Genomic DNA, 15,477 nt, shown 5'->3' with positions numbered 1-15,477 from the left:
GCTGTGACCTGGGCGAGATGAGTAGCCGCAGCCCACCCTCGCCGGCGGCGGCCCCGCCGCTGGAGGACGACAACCTCCTCTCCGAGATCCTCCTCCGCCTCCCGCCAGATCCGTCCTCCCTCCCTCGCGCCTCCCTCGTCTCCAAGCGCTGGCGCAACCTCATCTCCGACCACGGCTTCTCCCGCCGCTTCCGCCTCCACCACCGCCGCAACCCTCCTCTCCTCGGGTTCTTCCTCTCTCTCGCCTTCATACCAACCATGGATCCCCCCAATCGTGTCTCGGATGGCCGCTTCTGCTTGCCGGTCGACGGCCACATCCTAACCCTTGGATGCCGCCATGGTCTCGTACTCATGTTCCAGGTGACGCGGCTCCAGGTCCTGGTGTGGGACCCCGTCACCGGCGAACTGCACCGCATTGTCGCTCCCCCGGGGTTCGATGCAAAGAAGATGCGGATCAATGGGACGGTGCTTCGCGCGACATCCAACACTTCCAGGTTGTCTTGGTAGACACAGAGACAAACCAACAACATACACGGGCAATCACCTGTGTTTACTCGTCGGAGACTGGTGAATGGGGTAATCTCATGTCAACACCGCTTCAATCCAAGGCTTCGAGTTCTGTGACCCAACTCTGCCCTAGGATCAATAAGTTATGTCCTGGTGTTCTAGTTGGGGATTCCCTTTACTGGTTGCTTTCTGATAGTATGGCTTGCCAGGGGCGATTGCAACTTCTCGGTTATGTGGGCGGAGGGTGGTGGCGTTGGTTTCATTTATCTGTCACGCTTGAGCGCCCAACTATGGAAGAGGAAGACCGATTGCGATGACGTTGCTTCATGGGTGCTGGGAAAAACTATTGAACTGGACAAGCTACTTTCCATGAATTCGAAGGAGAAGCGACATTTGCCTATGATACTAGCATTTGCTGAGGACAATAATGTTGTGCTCCTGTGGACAATTATGGGCTTATTCACGATCCAGCTTGAATCATTGCAGTTCATGAAACTTGGCGTAACTAACAACATAGCTCAATATTATCCACTCGAAAGTGTCTATGCTGCAGGTGCAGGTAATATCATGCCTTTACACTATGGATATAAGAAAACACATTTATCTTTTGCTTATTGGTTGATGTGATGCCATGCCATTCACATCATGTGAAATTGAAAAAAAATCATGTAGTTCATATCACTTGTTTGTTTTGCTGCTGGTTGATCTCTTCAGCATATAGCAAAGTTGTTCGTTACTGTGTTCTTTTCGGATGTTTATGTGGTGGCGTTCCATGTAGTTATGCTGTTTGAGTGAGAGGTGGCAAATTCTTTATCTCACACAAAGATTGGGACTTGAGGAAGATTGGCATTTCTTTGAATAGTCAGTAATTCAATTAAGTTTGATTGTCGCATTTCTATTGGCATATTCAAGAATTGTATAATAGTAGTATTAATGCATTAGTGCATAGCTAAAGAGCAGATGTTGTTTCTCAAGATGAGACCATAGTGGTTGGAAACTGAAGTCAACTACATGGAGAAAATCTAGCTTGAACCAAGTGGAATGTCAAATAGGTAGCTCAATTGGCACATTCAGAAACTTAAAGCTGGTTATAGTTCTAACATTATTGTGATCTAAACTTAAATATATAATAAGGATTTGGCTCGATATTTACCAAACAGTTGTTTATGTTTAACACTTTCAGAAGGGTCATTCTGCAAGTGGCGAGTTCATTTGTGCGAGAGTAAAATAATAAATGGATTTTATAAAAAAAAGCTGGCTAAATTTGTTTAAAATATGAATAGTCATGATCACCTTTTTTGCTAAAATTTGTTAGTATTGGATATATTATATTTTATCTGATATATGGAGTGGATCAAGCTTAAGAATAATTTTGGATAACTACTCTTGAGAATATTCTCTTTATTTAATAGTAGATTTTTTTTTTTGATCTACTCCTGATGTTGTATCAGATCCCCTCATATCTATTTGACTTTTGACAATTTGTTGGTATGTCATTGGTTCCTTACCTTTGCTTGTAGTCATGGCCATTCGTCATGGAAATGATGGAACCGAGCAGATGGATGTGCTATAGTGATGTACTGATTGAGCAGGTAAGCCCATCACTGATTTTTTTTTCTGTCCTTTGTTTCGTGGATACTTTTCTGTTCTGTTTTTACTAGTTGCCACATCGCACTTGATATGTGGCTATGTGTCTATAGAGTGCTTCAATATTTTTCTTAGCATTATGTTTATTTCACTTTAACTCACATGTGTATACAGACATTTTCATCTTCCCTTGCAGGACGTAGTAGTTCATCCATTACCATTAAGGAGCTAGTAATAAATAGGGAAATAGACAATACCATGGTATATTTCATTAAAGCATGACCTATCTAATATATATGTATGATACTGTTCTTGTGAAGGAAATAGACGATAGTAATCTTGCTATATCTAATAAATTTCAGTATCTATAATTTACTTTTGGACACACTCGCTTAAATTTGAGATTTAGAACATAAAAACGGACTCTTAGTACATTTTGAGTGCCTTATGCTACACAAAGGTTTTATTTTCATTCTTTTCTGAAAAAACAGTAATTAAATTCGAACTACTAGTATGCAGGGGTTTTCACCGGTGGTGCCTGGTCCACAGTCTTCCCTAAGACCATTGTTAAACCTCTTCTAGATTCGCCTCGAATACATACATTATGTTCCATCCTTTCAGAACAAAGTATCTAAAGCAAATCTTCCGCTTTGAGGACTTTTGGGTTGAGTACCCATGTTTTGTAGAGGTGCTTCAACAAGCTTGTAGGCTTCCTTGGCTAAACAGAGACATCAGCGGCACATCTCATCTAAACTAAATAACACTAGAAGAACCTTTGAAATCAGGAGCAGAAATCTTTCCGGCCTCTCGTGGATGGTTGCGAATTGGAACTTGGTTTGTTGAGCCTCCAGATGGAATTTAAGAACTAAGGCCTATATCTGTTGCAGAAAGGAACTTCACGGGAATTATTAAACATCGCATTAACAACTCCCCCACTATCAGCGCGTTACTATCAGATGGGTCTGCTTCGGAGATGAAAACTTAAAATTCTTTCATGCGGTGGCCTAAAATGCCCCTCATTCCATCTCTTGCTGATTGACCGGGTTCCTCAATCAATGATTATGAAGCCTAAGCTGGTATAATCTGGAGAGCATATAATAGCAGAGTGCCTATCTCGGCCATCCCCATGCGTTCTTTGATCTTTCTGAGCTTCTTCAACAGATCTTGGCTACCTCTTGAGCCCCTTCTCTAGATAGGAGATTGATATGGAAAAGGATTTTTACAACCTGTGTGATGATTCTCGGGATTCCGCCATCCTACTACACTTGGACCTTTAGGCTTCGCTCGGTTGGTTCATTCCCACAGGGAACCAGCTCAGGGATCGGGTTGATCCCCTAATGTCACCCAACCGCCACCGGTCCCTCCCCGCCAAACCCCACCAACCTCTTGATCTTAAACTCTGTTCTGTTGCTACACAGGGAATCAAATAGGTACATACAACATAAGCAAATATATACTCCCTCTGTAAAGAAATATAAGAGCGTTTAGTTCACTAAAGTAGTGATCTAAACGCTCTTATATTTCTTTACGGAGGGAGTACATGTGAGGATTATCAAGCCCAAGCTAGAGACCAGCCATGGAGTTCAATAAATATAATCACAGCTCTACAGCTACGAGTTGTAGGACCAAAAGAAAATTACATTTGTACTTTTCAAGATCACAACTACTGAAAATACAATATTATCACAACTATAAAACATTTGAATGCATTTATCCTTTTCTCCAGTTGACTTTGGGAGTTTTTCGCCTCTTATAATGAAGTGGAAAACAGATCCTCAAGGCAAGTAATGCTTGCAAAACCATGGAAAAGTTCAAGTGGAGAAAAGTCAGCCTAGTACCTAGTAAGGTAAGTCAGCAATAGAACAGATTTATGACTCACAACCACTAACCAAGGTAGTGATGAATCGGCGACAACATTCATCAGGACCCCTTATCAGCTAGCTGAAATTTTTTGCTTGCTACCCTTATCAGCTAGCTGAAACCATTTGCTTGCTACTTGCTGGGGTAGCAATTGTGGAAGTGATGAATCAGCAAAGGTCACAACTGATACAATCTTAAACACACTATTCAAGGGACACTGGGTGAGAACAAACTCACGGAAAAAAAGAGTAAGCACTAAAACGAATCATTATATTTGTTCATCATGATACCATCCACGCACAATCATGGTACCATCATTAATGCACGATCTCTCTTTCTTTTGTTTACATCTGCTTACATTGGTTGCTTGTCCGGCTTCTCTTTCCATTTCTTTTCTGACTTGCCAATCTCCTAATTCAAGTGGAAAGTTGTGAACTGCACGAACCTTAGAAAATAACATGGTCAGTTGTAGGATGGCCAGCCTAGGGTGAAATCATGAAGTTGCATGACAGGACTGCTTACCATCATAACAGTTCCTGAATTGGTGGAGAACAGTACACCAAAAATTGTAAAATAATATTAATGGAGGGAGCACTAATAAGTTAGATGATGCATTATCCGTTGCTTGAGGCTTGTACTGCATGAATTTTATTTATTTTGATTTGTGACCGACTATCTAACTCGTACATTTATAAAAGTACACCTATAAGCTACAAACCAGATGCATCTGTTTTATTCTCCAGAAGCTAAGTAGTAATCTAAACACTCTTATATTTCTTTACGGAGGGAGTACTTGATTTGGATAATTTGAATCACTGGTCTTTTAGCTTCTGCTGCGATCAGATGTTGCCAAAATTTAGGAATATATCAACAATAGAAGTTGAAGGTGTGTCACTTGAAAGTTGAAATTAACAGTTTTGTTGATGTTGTCCAATAGCTGAGATGATTCAACTTTGAGCTTTTGGCCAAGTTTCCACAATGGTGAAGCTAATGTTTATTATTTGAGTCATGCAAAAATTGTGAGATATAACTTAAATTTTCCCAAAAGAATAGTACAAATTTGTTTGACTGATGACGTTGATTGCTCTGCAGGTATCTAGAGTTACATTGTGGTGGCCGAGATGGTGAAATGGCTACTTGGGTTCCATTTCTTCGTCCACTCAACCTGAAAACTGACCCTCTATGTAGGATACATTGGTGAACTGTGAAGTTGACCATGCTGGAATTAATCGCATGATTTGCTATCTCAGTCTATTGTCCCATTTCTGTACACTACTTGTCAACCGGCATGAAGCCATAAAGGCGTTCGATGAATAAGTGCGTTGTGGTTCATTTGCTTTATTGTCGCACGTTAATGCAAGCCCGTGTATCGGTTGTTCTTGCTTTTACTCTGCATCTGTGCTCATTTTCACACTGTTTTCCGTTTGGTTATCGTGTTCAATGCTGTATAATTATAGATCAATTTATTGCATATATCAAACAGGGGAAGATTCTCCATTAAGTCAAGTCATCATACGGAGTCCTCATGAACGATGGGAATCGTCGAAGGGGGTAGCAAGGCGATTCTATTTCGAGACAAGGCTTTTGCATGGTACAAAATTCAGGTTAAACATTGGCGAAATCTAGAGTGGCAGAAACGAAATTTTACCTTAAACATTTTCCTTTGGAAGCCTTGCGCATAACAAAAGTGCAAGGCGGTTCCATGGTGTTAGGGTTTGTGGGTTATGCTCCGCGCCTTGAGCAGGCCCAGAGTACTAGTTCTGCTGCTTGTGGAAGTGTTAGAGCAACTCTAGCAGACCCCGCATCCGGCGCGAACCCGCATAATTCCGGCGATTATACGGGCTCGGCCCAATATTCTGGTCAGATCAGAGCCCGCATCGTTGTTCGGCCCGTAAATTTTTTTGGCGCAGCCCGCAAACGCTTTCCCCGAACCAGTATAATCGCGGGTTTGCGGGGCGAAACCCTATCCCCCCCCAGTCGCGTTTGCCCCCAATTCCCCACCGCGCCGCTCGATTTCTCGCTGCTGGCGAGCCTCCGAAAGCCATGGACGGCTCTGGGATGAGGAGCAGCGCCGCCGCCGCGCGCAAGCCGGGGGGGGGGGGGGGCGTCGGTGGCTCAACCGCGGTAGCCGGCCGTTGCCGGCCTTCGACCGCTGCGGAGCTCGAGGACTTCGATCGCGAGCTCGCCCGTCACCGCCACGCATCCTTCGGCAACTGGTCCGCGGGGAGCTCATCCGCGGGTGGATCAAGCTCGCGGCTCGTTCCGGTGAAGAGAGAGCCTGAGGAAGCGGAGGAGGAGCTCTCGCCTCGCGTCGTGCCCGATGCGCCGCCGCGCCGAGGCGTCATCGGGCCCGAGGACTACCTGCCTTCAGGAGGAGCTCCTCGAGCGCGTCGTCCTCGAGCGATCGGCGAGGGAGTAGGAGGAGATTGAAGAGCGCATCCGGCGCGAGCGGCTCTTCCTCGAGACGGGCATCACGACATGGCAGGTGCACGCATCGAAGGAGGCTGACCTGCCCGTGATGAAGGCGGAGCAGGCGAAGCTCTACATCGACCTCGACTCGTCCGACTCATCCGACTCCGACTGAGCGCCGCCGGTGGGCAGCTACCGCAGGAGCTCCGATGAGCTCAGTTTTATTGTAGTGGTGCGGTATTGTAGGCCCTGTCTAGCTGCGGCGACCTTTAATATGTACGTATGTGCTGTGTATGAACTTATGCAAAGAAGACCATCTATGCGAGCGAGCTCCGGCAAGCTGTTGCTTAAATTTCTCACGTGAAACAACTTTTTAAAAATTTTACGGGTTTGTTTGCGGTTTCTATTCCACCGCCGCGTTTTTTAGCCTGCACAAGCGCCCTCGTGCGAACTGCAAACACAGTTTACAGTTCGGTAAAATGTGGGGTCTGCTAGAGTTGCTCTTACATGAACATTGTCAGATGACATATGGAAGCCGGAACCGCAAGAGTCGACCCCTATCCTTCCGTGGGCTATCTCACCACAGCTTATTGAGTAGAGACCCTCTGTTTCTTTTTCTGTCTTGTGTGACCGATTTCTCGAGCCCATGTAACCTCTGCATCAATTAATTCACTGTCCAATTATACACACAATTATAATTCTCAATGCAATGTTTTTAGGGGAAAATATACATAAGAGCATGATGAATTCACTATTTTGTGGGTTCATAAATGACTGATATTTGACTTCTGTCATTGCCATCCAGCCTATTAACATCTCTAAATTATCTAATGGTATATTTTGCCACCACAAGCACAGAGGGAAATAATTTCATGAAAATTATTGTGGCCCAGTCGCTCTCATCAACGTAGTTTCAGAATAACGGAAACCCAGTCCTCCAGTCCTCTTATTGTTCACCTTTTGTCTCAACCAATCCAATGGACCTTGCGCTTGCCATGTTTTGCTCCCCGCCAAAATTTTATAGAGATTGATATCAGGTTATCGGCATGTTTCTTTGTTAAATTGAAAGCAACTCATGGAGAACGTGGGGGTTGCTTGTAGGACCGACTTTGTTTTTGCGATCTGGCGTTGTATCTTCTCCATTTTTGTTTGTCCTGTCATTATGTGGATATGTAAAAGCTAGTTGTAAATGTGCGCCTTTTTTACTCGTATATTTCCATAGTTGATACAGTTGAATCTGCATATACAGTTATTGAGTTCAAGAAAAGATAAAGAATAGGAGTATATACTGTTTATGCGTGGTGGGCTTTCTTTTAAAGCAGTATTACGCGCCCGTCTATTGATAAACCAGTTAGATCCGCCATCTTGGCAACCGCCAGATGCTGTCTGAAACAACCGTCTGATCTACCGCCCCAGCTAGTCGAGGACCTTTGCAACAACTATCTTGTTGTGCTTAGGGGCTTTGCAACTAGGACCTTGTTGTCCACCAAGACAGCAGCTGGCCAAGACAGGCCACACCCTAGGCTAGAGCGTAGCCGCCGTGCCGCCGCCCCGCCATGGCCCGAGCGTCTCGGTCATGGAGCGTTGTCGCTCGCCGGCGTTGCTGCTCCTCTGCCTCAGCTCCGCGAGCAGCTGCGAGCTTCACTCCAACACGACGACGATGACCTCTCACGTCGGGCGCTCCTTCGACGTTTCCTGCAACTGAAGCTAGCACCTCTCTACTAGCTTTTGAGTGCCGTTGGCCCTTTCAACCATGAATTCTGGCAACTGACTGTACAGTCACATATTTGAAAAAATTGGAATGAACATGGATCTCGCACCGTTGTATCTTCTCCATTTTTGTTTGTTCTTTCATTCTGTGGATATGTAAAAGATGGTTGTAAATGTGCACCTGTTTTACTCGTATATTTCCATAGTTGATACAGTTGAAATTATTGAGTTCAAAAAAAATGTAGAATTGTAACTACGCGTCCACCAGATGATAAACCAATTAGATCGAACATCTTGGCAACCGTCAAACGCCGTCCAAAACAACCGTTTGATCAATCACCCCAGCCAGTTGAAGACCTTTGCAACAACTACTTTATTGTGCTTACGGGCTTTGCAACTAGGACCTTGTTATCCACCGAGATAGCAGCTTGTCGAGACAGGCCACACTCTAGGCTAGAGCGTAGACACCGCGCCACTGCCCGCCATGGCCCGAGTGTCTCAGGCATGGAGCCCGCCCGCTCGTCGGAGTTGCTGCTCCTCTGTGATCAGCTGCGAGCTCCACTTCACACTACTAGGAAAAAGTCTATTAGGAGTAGTAGGGAGCCTGCACTACTCTTAATTAGTAGCAGCGCAGGGCTAACCCAGCGCTACAGGTACAACATAGTACCAGCGCGGGGTGAACCACCCAGGGCTACTACTAAGTGGTCCCCATGGTAACCCTCCCACGCCACATGAACTTCCGTGTGTATAAAGTTTGTGGTGCATATGTCCCAAGGCACATACCATTTTTCATCGGATTGACTCCCGTAGAAATCTATATATAGACATGAAGATTCTCAATGTGAAAATCACTGTCAGATATATAGAATACATACAAATGTATTTGTATCAAAGTGCTGATACAATATATTGTGATATATAATATATGATGACAACAATAATCATGTTCTTATTAGGACATTATAAATGGACATAAATGAATAGATCACCAAGGAGACTAAGAGACTAAATGTATAGTCTCCAAACATGTCGGTTGATGCATATTCAACCATCATGCTCTCCATGCTCATAGGGTCTCGTGACAGCTTGATGGTGTTAGGTTGAGGGTTTGAAGTGAGTTTAAAATCATTACCCTTGTGGTCCTTTGCGTCCCGGTGGCGTGGCTTGGATTGCACGCGCTATCCTATGGGAGGCAAGACTGATCTTGATGTCCATGACCCGCTTCAGTAAGTTGTGGCCATTGAGGGCAAGAGCCTCAAATTACTTAGCCATCTATTACTTATAGGGGCAAACCAGAGATAATTAATTTACGAGTAGTAAATTAAAGACCATTATGATTAGTGTTGTAATGAATTTTGCAAAATTAATGGATATTTCAAGAACTTAGCTTGAGACCATTAGTGTGAATCTCAAATTGCTAAGTATAACATTTGAAGATAATCTCCAAAATGGAGTAGATCTCGCAGCACTAGGGAGTATAATATTATGAAATCAGTAGATACTCACTCGTAATGCCTTATGTCACGACATAGTAAAATATGTGGGAGAGAACTTTGTTAAGGAATCATAATGTCAAAATGACAAAATGTAGGCTTTAACTGTAGTGGTGATAATCTGCAAAGCGGTAGATCTACATACTACCTTATGATCTCAATACATCAATTTGAAGAAATCACTAAGAATTTTGCCTCTGTATTTGCAAGAAATTGAAAATCTCAATTGCAAATAGACGTATTAATCTCGACATGTGGTTAACATGGAAATAGATACATCATACAAACATTCCGGAATACCTCATACTCAACGGAGATACAGTACTGCAGAGGTACTGAATTTATCTCTGCAAGAGATTCGGAATCTCAATTGCAAATAATAGATATAAATAATCTTCTTTATAGGCATGGAAATTATTTATATCTTAAATTTCTGGAGCATTATACTCAACAGAAAAATATTTGAAACAACGGGTCTAAAACAGGTAAATACTAGTAATTAGTACTCTTATTAGGACCGATTTAACCCCTGTTTCAGCCTATTTTGCCATTTCCTGCATATGGAAGGATCTTAGTGCAAAAAGGCGAAGGGATAAAATTTCTCTGTCTTCTCCCGTGCAGTTACTGCAACTGCCACCGCCCCTCGGGCTCGCCGGCCACGGGCACAGCCTGGCGGAGGCCGGACGGCCGGGCACGGGAGCAGCGCGGCGCACAGCCAGGCGGAAAGACGCGGGGCGCGTCAACGGCGCGGAGGCCGTGGTACGGCCGGCCGGCTGGGCAGAACGCAGCCACGGGCACGGCCGGCACGGCCATGCGGCGGCGGCGGGCGGGCGCGGCGCGAAGGCCGGGCAGCCGGGCGTGGGGTGCGGCGCGCGGCCACGGGTGCGGCTGGCGCGAGGCCTGCCGGGGCAGCCGGACGGCGCGAAGGCCGGGCGCAGGGCGGAACGTTGCCGCCGAACGAAGCGCAGAGCAAAGGCTCCGTCAACACGCACACGCATGGTGTGCCGTGTGCGGGATCCCGCTGTCAAGCAAGGGCTCCGATCATGGTCTATCCATGTTGATGGATTTCCTTTGTACAGGAGTATGCATTGCATGCAACACATGCACGACCAGCATGCTCGCTACGTTCAGCGCCGATGGCGATGGTATCATGCGCAGGCCATGGGAGAGGCGTCTCCGCGCGAGCCGCTGCTGTCTGGGGAGACGAGCGTGAACTGGGAGGCCGGGCGGCCACTTGCGCGGCGCTACAGGGCACAGGGCGGCCACGGAGCGCGGGCGGGCATGGCCAGAGGCTGTACGGCACGGTGGCCGGTAAGCGCAACGGCCATGCTGCTTCCCTCTTGTTTGCTCGTGGTAGAGCGTGCTGATAACGTATTGAGAATGAAATCAACTGTCCTCTTCATTGATGATGTTTTACATTATGGGTCGCGCTAATTACCACACGTGTGATAGAAAGGGAGACGCACCACACGTCTCTAATGTAAACAAATTGCTACGTCATCGCATACATGCATGCAGGATTTTTTTTGGATTTTCAGTTTTTAAAATGTTATATCTCTTAAACGAAAAATCCGATTGAAAATCCGTTTTCACCATTAAATCCCTCGCGATGAGATCTTCGAAACTAGATCCCATGTTGATATGTTTTGATGAAATTTTTTTTGGATTAAAAGTTGCCATGTTTATTGCATATGAATTGCCATGATGTTTACACTGAAGTTGCCATGATATGTTTCAGCTATTTTCTTCTATATTTAAAAGTAAATTTTGACATTTATAAAATGGGGAATTAAGAAAGTAGACTTGCTATGAACCATAAACTAAAATTGCCATGATACATGCACGTAAAATTGCCATGGTTCATACAAAAAATAATTTTCATGGTCAAATTACTGGAGTAGCCATCATCAAAATACTAAAATTGCCATGATCTACAAACTAAAATTGCCACATGGCAACTTTAGTTTAAGCTCTATGGCAACTGCAGTGTAAACATCGTGGCAACTTCTGGCAAAAAAAAAAAATTCGTCGAAACATATCAACATGGGGTCTAGTTTTGAAGATCTCGTCGAGGCGGATTTAATGGTGAAAATGAATTTTTAGTTCGCTTTTTTATTGAGGAGATACAACATTTTTAAGCTGAAAACCAAAAAAAAATCTGCTGATGTCATCTATTCATATGTGGCAAAATGAGTGGTGATGGAGGCGTGTGGGTGATTTGCAAACGCCCACACGTGTGGGCGTTAACATTTCCATACATTATATATCCCTGAGGGGACGCATCCACCGGACGCGGCGTTTGGAAGAGAAGGGAGAGAAAGATGCGACGGTTAGCATATGGCTAACTGCCTCCCAATTACAACGTGGAGATTATCCACATAATTAATTGTAACAGTTTTTAGGGGAAAATATACATAAGAGCATGATGAATTCACTATTTTGTGGGTTCATAAATGACTGATATTTGACTTCTGTCATTGCCATCCAGCCTATTAACATCTCTGAATTATCTACAAAGTTTAAGATCACGGGCGAGAGGGAATAGCGGCCAAATTTTTTGCCGCGACAAGTAAGGAAGAAACGACGCAATCGCCCGCGATAGCGAGGCGATCTCCCGCGATTTTGGGAAGGCAGCAAATCGCGGGGTGGTTTCAGATCCGTGATAGCGGCGCGATCGCTTAGATTTCGCCCTGCGATTTTAAACTTTGATTATCTAATGGTATATTTTGCCACCACAAGCACACAGGGAAATAATTTCATGAAAATTATTGTGGCCCAGTCGCTCTCATCAACGTAGTTTCAGAATAACGGAAACCTAGTCCTGCAGTCCTCTTATTGTTCACCTTTTGTCTCAACCAATCCAATGGACCTTGCGCTTGCCATGTTTTGCTCCCCGCCAAAATTTTATAGAGATTGATATCAGGTTACGGCATGTTTCTTTGTTAAATTGAAAGCAACTCATGGAGAACGTGGGGTTGCTTGTAGGACCGACTTTGTTTTTGCGATCTGGCGTTGTATCTTCTCCATTTTTGTTTGTCATGTCATTCTGTGGATATGTAAAATCTGGTTGTAAATGTGGGCCTTTTTTACTCTTATATATCCATAGTTGATATAGTTGAATCTGCATATACAGTTATTGAGTTCAAGAAAAGATAAAGAATAGGAGTATATACTGTTTATGCGTGGTGGGCTTTCTTTTAAAGCAGTATTACGCGCTCGTCTAATGATAAACCAGTTAGATCGGCCATCTTGGCAACCGCCAGATGCCGTCCGAAACAACTGTCTGATCTGCCGCCCCAGTTAGTCGAGGACCTTTGCAACAACTATCTTGTTGTGCTTAGGGGCTTTGCAACTAGGACCTTGTTGTCCACCAAGACAGCAGCTGGCCAAGACAGGCCACACCCTAGGCTAGAGCATAGCCGTCGTGCCGCCGCCCCGCCATGGCCCGAGCGTCTCGGTCATGGAGCGTTGTCGCTCGCCAGCGTTGCTGCTCCTCCGCCTCAGCTCCGCGAGCAGCTGCGAGCTCCACTCCAACACGACGACGATGACCTCTCACGTCGGGCGCTCCTTCGATGTTTTCTGCAACTGAAGCTAGCACCTCTCTACTAGCTTTCGAGTGCCCTTGGCCCTTTCAACTATGAATTTTGGCAACTGACTGTACAGTCACATAGTTGAAAAAATTGGAATGAACATGGATCTCGCACCGTTGTATCTTCTCCATTTTTGTTTGTTCTTTCATTATGTGGATATGTAAAAGCTGGTTGTAAATGTGCACCTTTTTTACTCGTATATTTCCATAGTTGATACTGTTGAAATTATGAGTTCAAAAAAAATGAAGAATTGTAACTAGGCGTCCACCCGATGATAAACCAATTAGATCGAACATCTTGGCAACCGTCAGACGCCGTCCAAAACAACCGTTTGATCAATCACCCCAGCCAGTCGAAGACCTTTGCAACAACTACTTTATTGTGCTTACGGGCTTTGCAACCAGGACCTTGTTATCCACCGAGATAGCAGCTTGTAGAGACAGGCCACACTCTAGGCTAGAGCGTAGACGCCGCGCCACTGCCCGCCATGGCCCGAGTGTCTCAGCCATGGAGCCCGCCCGCTCGTCAGAGTTGCTGCTCCTCTGTGATCAGCTGCGAGCTTCACTTCACACTACTAGGGAAAAGTCTATTAGGAGTGGTAGGGAGCCCGCACTACTCTTAATTAGTAGCAGCGCAGGGCTAACCCAGCGCTACAGGTACAACATAGTACCAGCGCGGGGTGAACCACCCAGGGCTACTACTAAGTGGTCCGCATGGTAACCCTCCCACGCCACATGGACTTCCGTATTTATAAAGTTTGTGGTGCATATATGTCCACAAGGCACATACCATTTTTCATCAGATTAACCCTGTAGAAATCTATATATAGACATGAAGATTCTCAATGCGAAAATCACTGTCAGATATATAGAATACATACAAATGTATTTGTATCAAAGTGCTCATACAATATATTGTGATATACAATATATGATGACAACAATAATCATGTTCTTATTAGGACATCATAAATGGACATAAATGAATAGATCACCAAGGAGACTAAGAGACTAAATGTATAGGCTCCAAACATGTCGGTTGATGCATATTCAACCATCATGCTCTCCATGCTCATACGGTCTCGTGACAACTTGATGGTGTCAGGTTGAGGGTTTGAAGTGAGTTTCAAACCATTACCCTTGTGGTCCTTTGCATCCCGGTGGCGTGGCTTGGATTGCACGCGCTATCCTATGGGAGGCAAGACTGATCTTGATGTCCATGACCCGCTTAAGTAAGTTGTGGCCATTGAGGGCAATAGCCTCAAATTACTTAGCCATCTATTACTTATAAGGGCAAACCAGAGATAATTAATTTACGAGTAGTAAACTAAAGACCATCATGATTAGTGTTGTAATGAATTTTGCAAAATTAATGTATATTTCAAGAACTTAGCTTGAAACCATTAGTGTGAATCTCAAATTGCTAAGTATAACATTTGAAGATAATCTCCAAAATGGAGTAGATCTCGCAGCACTAGGGAGTATAATATGATGAAATCACTAGATATTCACTCGTAATGCCTTATGTCACGACATAGTAAAATATGTGGGAGAGCACTTTGTTAAGCAATCATAATGTCAAAATGACAAAATGTAGGCTTTAACTGTAGTGGTGATAATCTGCAAAGCAGTAGATCTACACAGTACCTTGTGATCTCAATACATCAATTTGAAGAAATCACTAAGAATTTTGCCTCTGTATTTGCAAGAAATTGAAAATCTCAATTGCAAATAGATGTATTAATCTCGACATGTGGTTAACATGGAAATAGATACATCATAGAAACATTCCGGAATACCTCGTACTCAACGGAGATACAGTACTGCAGAGGTACTGAATTTATCTTTGCAAGAGATTCAAAATCTCAATTGCAAATAATAGATATAAATAATCTCCTTTATAGGCATGGAAATTATTTATATCTTAAATTTCTGGAGCATTATAGTCAACAGAAAAATATTTGAAACAACGGGTCTAAAACAGGTAAATACTAGTAATTAGTACTCTTATTAGGACCGATTTAACCCCTGTTTCAGCCTATTTTGCCATTTTCTGCATATGGGAGGATCTTAGTGCAAAAAGGCGAAGGGATAAAATTTCCCTGTCTTCTTCCGTGCAGTTACTGCAACTGCCACCGCCCCTCGGGCTCGCCGGCCACGGGCACAGCCTGGCGGAGGCCGGATGGCCGGGCACGGGCGCAGCGCGGCGCACAGCCACGCGAAAAGACGCGGGGCGCGTCAACGGTGCGGAGGCCGTGGTACGGCCGGCCGGCTGGGCAGAACGCAGCCACGGGCACGGCCGGCGCGGCCATGCGGCGGCGGG

The 15,477-nt window shown here is 44.6% G+C and overlaps 1 long non-coding RNA gene across 1 annotated transcript; it reads left to right on the top strand.

Annotated features, from left to right (window-relative positions):
• The first annotated feature begins 6 nt into the window (after window positions 1-6).
• Window positions 7-5,393, top strand: LOC123133562 (uncharacterized). The gene is made up of 3 exons (XR_006465295.1): window positions 7-1,065; window positions 2,027-2,098; window positions 5,046-5,393. It is a non-coding gene; the product is annotated as an uncharacterized lncRNA (long non-coding RNA).
• Window positions 5,394-15,477: the final 10,084 nt, after the last annotated feature.

The sequence above is a fragment of the Triticum aestivum genome, chromosome 6B, assembly GCF_018294505.1.
Source record: "Triticum aestivum cultivar Chinese Spring chromosome 6B, IWGSC CS RefSeq v2.1, whole genome shotgun sequence".
Classification (NCBI taxonomy): domain Eukaryota; kingdom Viridiplantae; phylum Streptophyta; class Magnoliopsida; order Poales; family Poaceae; genus Triticum; species Triticum aestivum.
The sequence above is the reverse complement of the archived record's forward strand: the minus strand, read 5'-3'. Positions and strand labels throughout refer to the sequence as shown.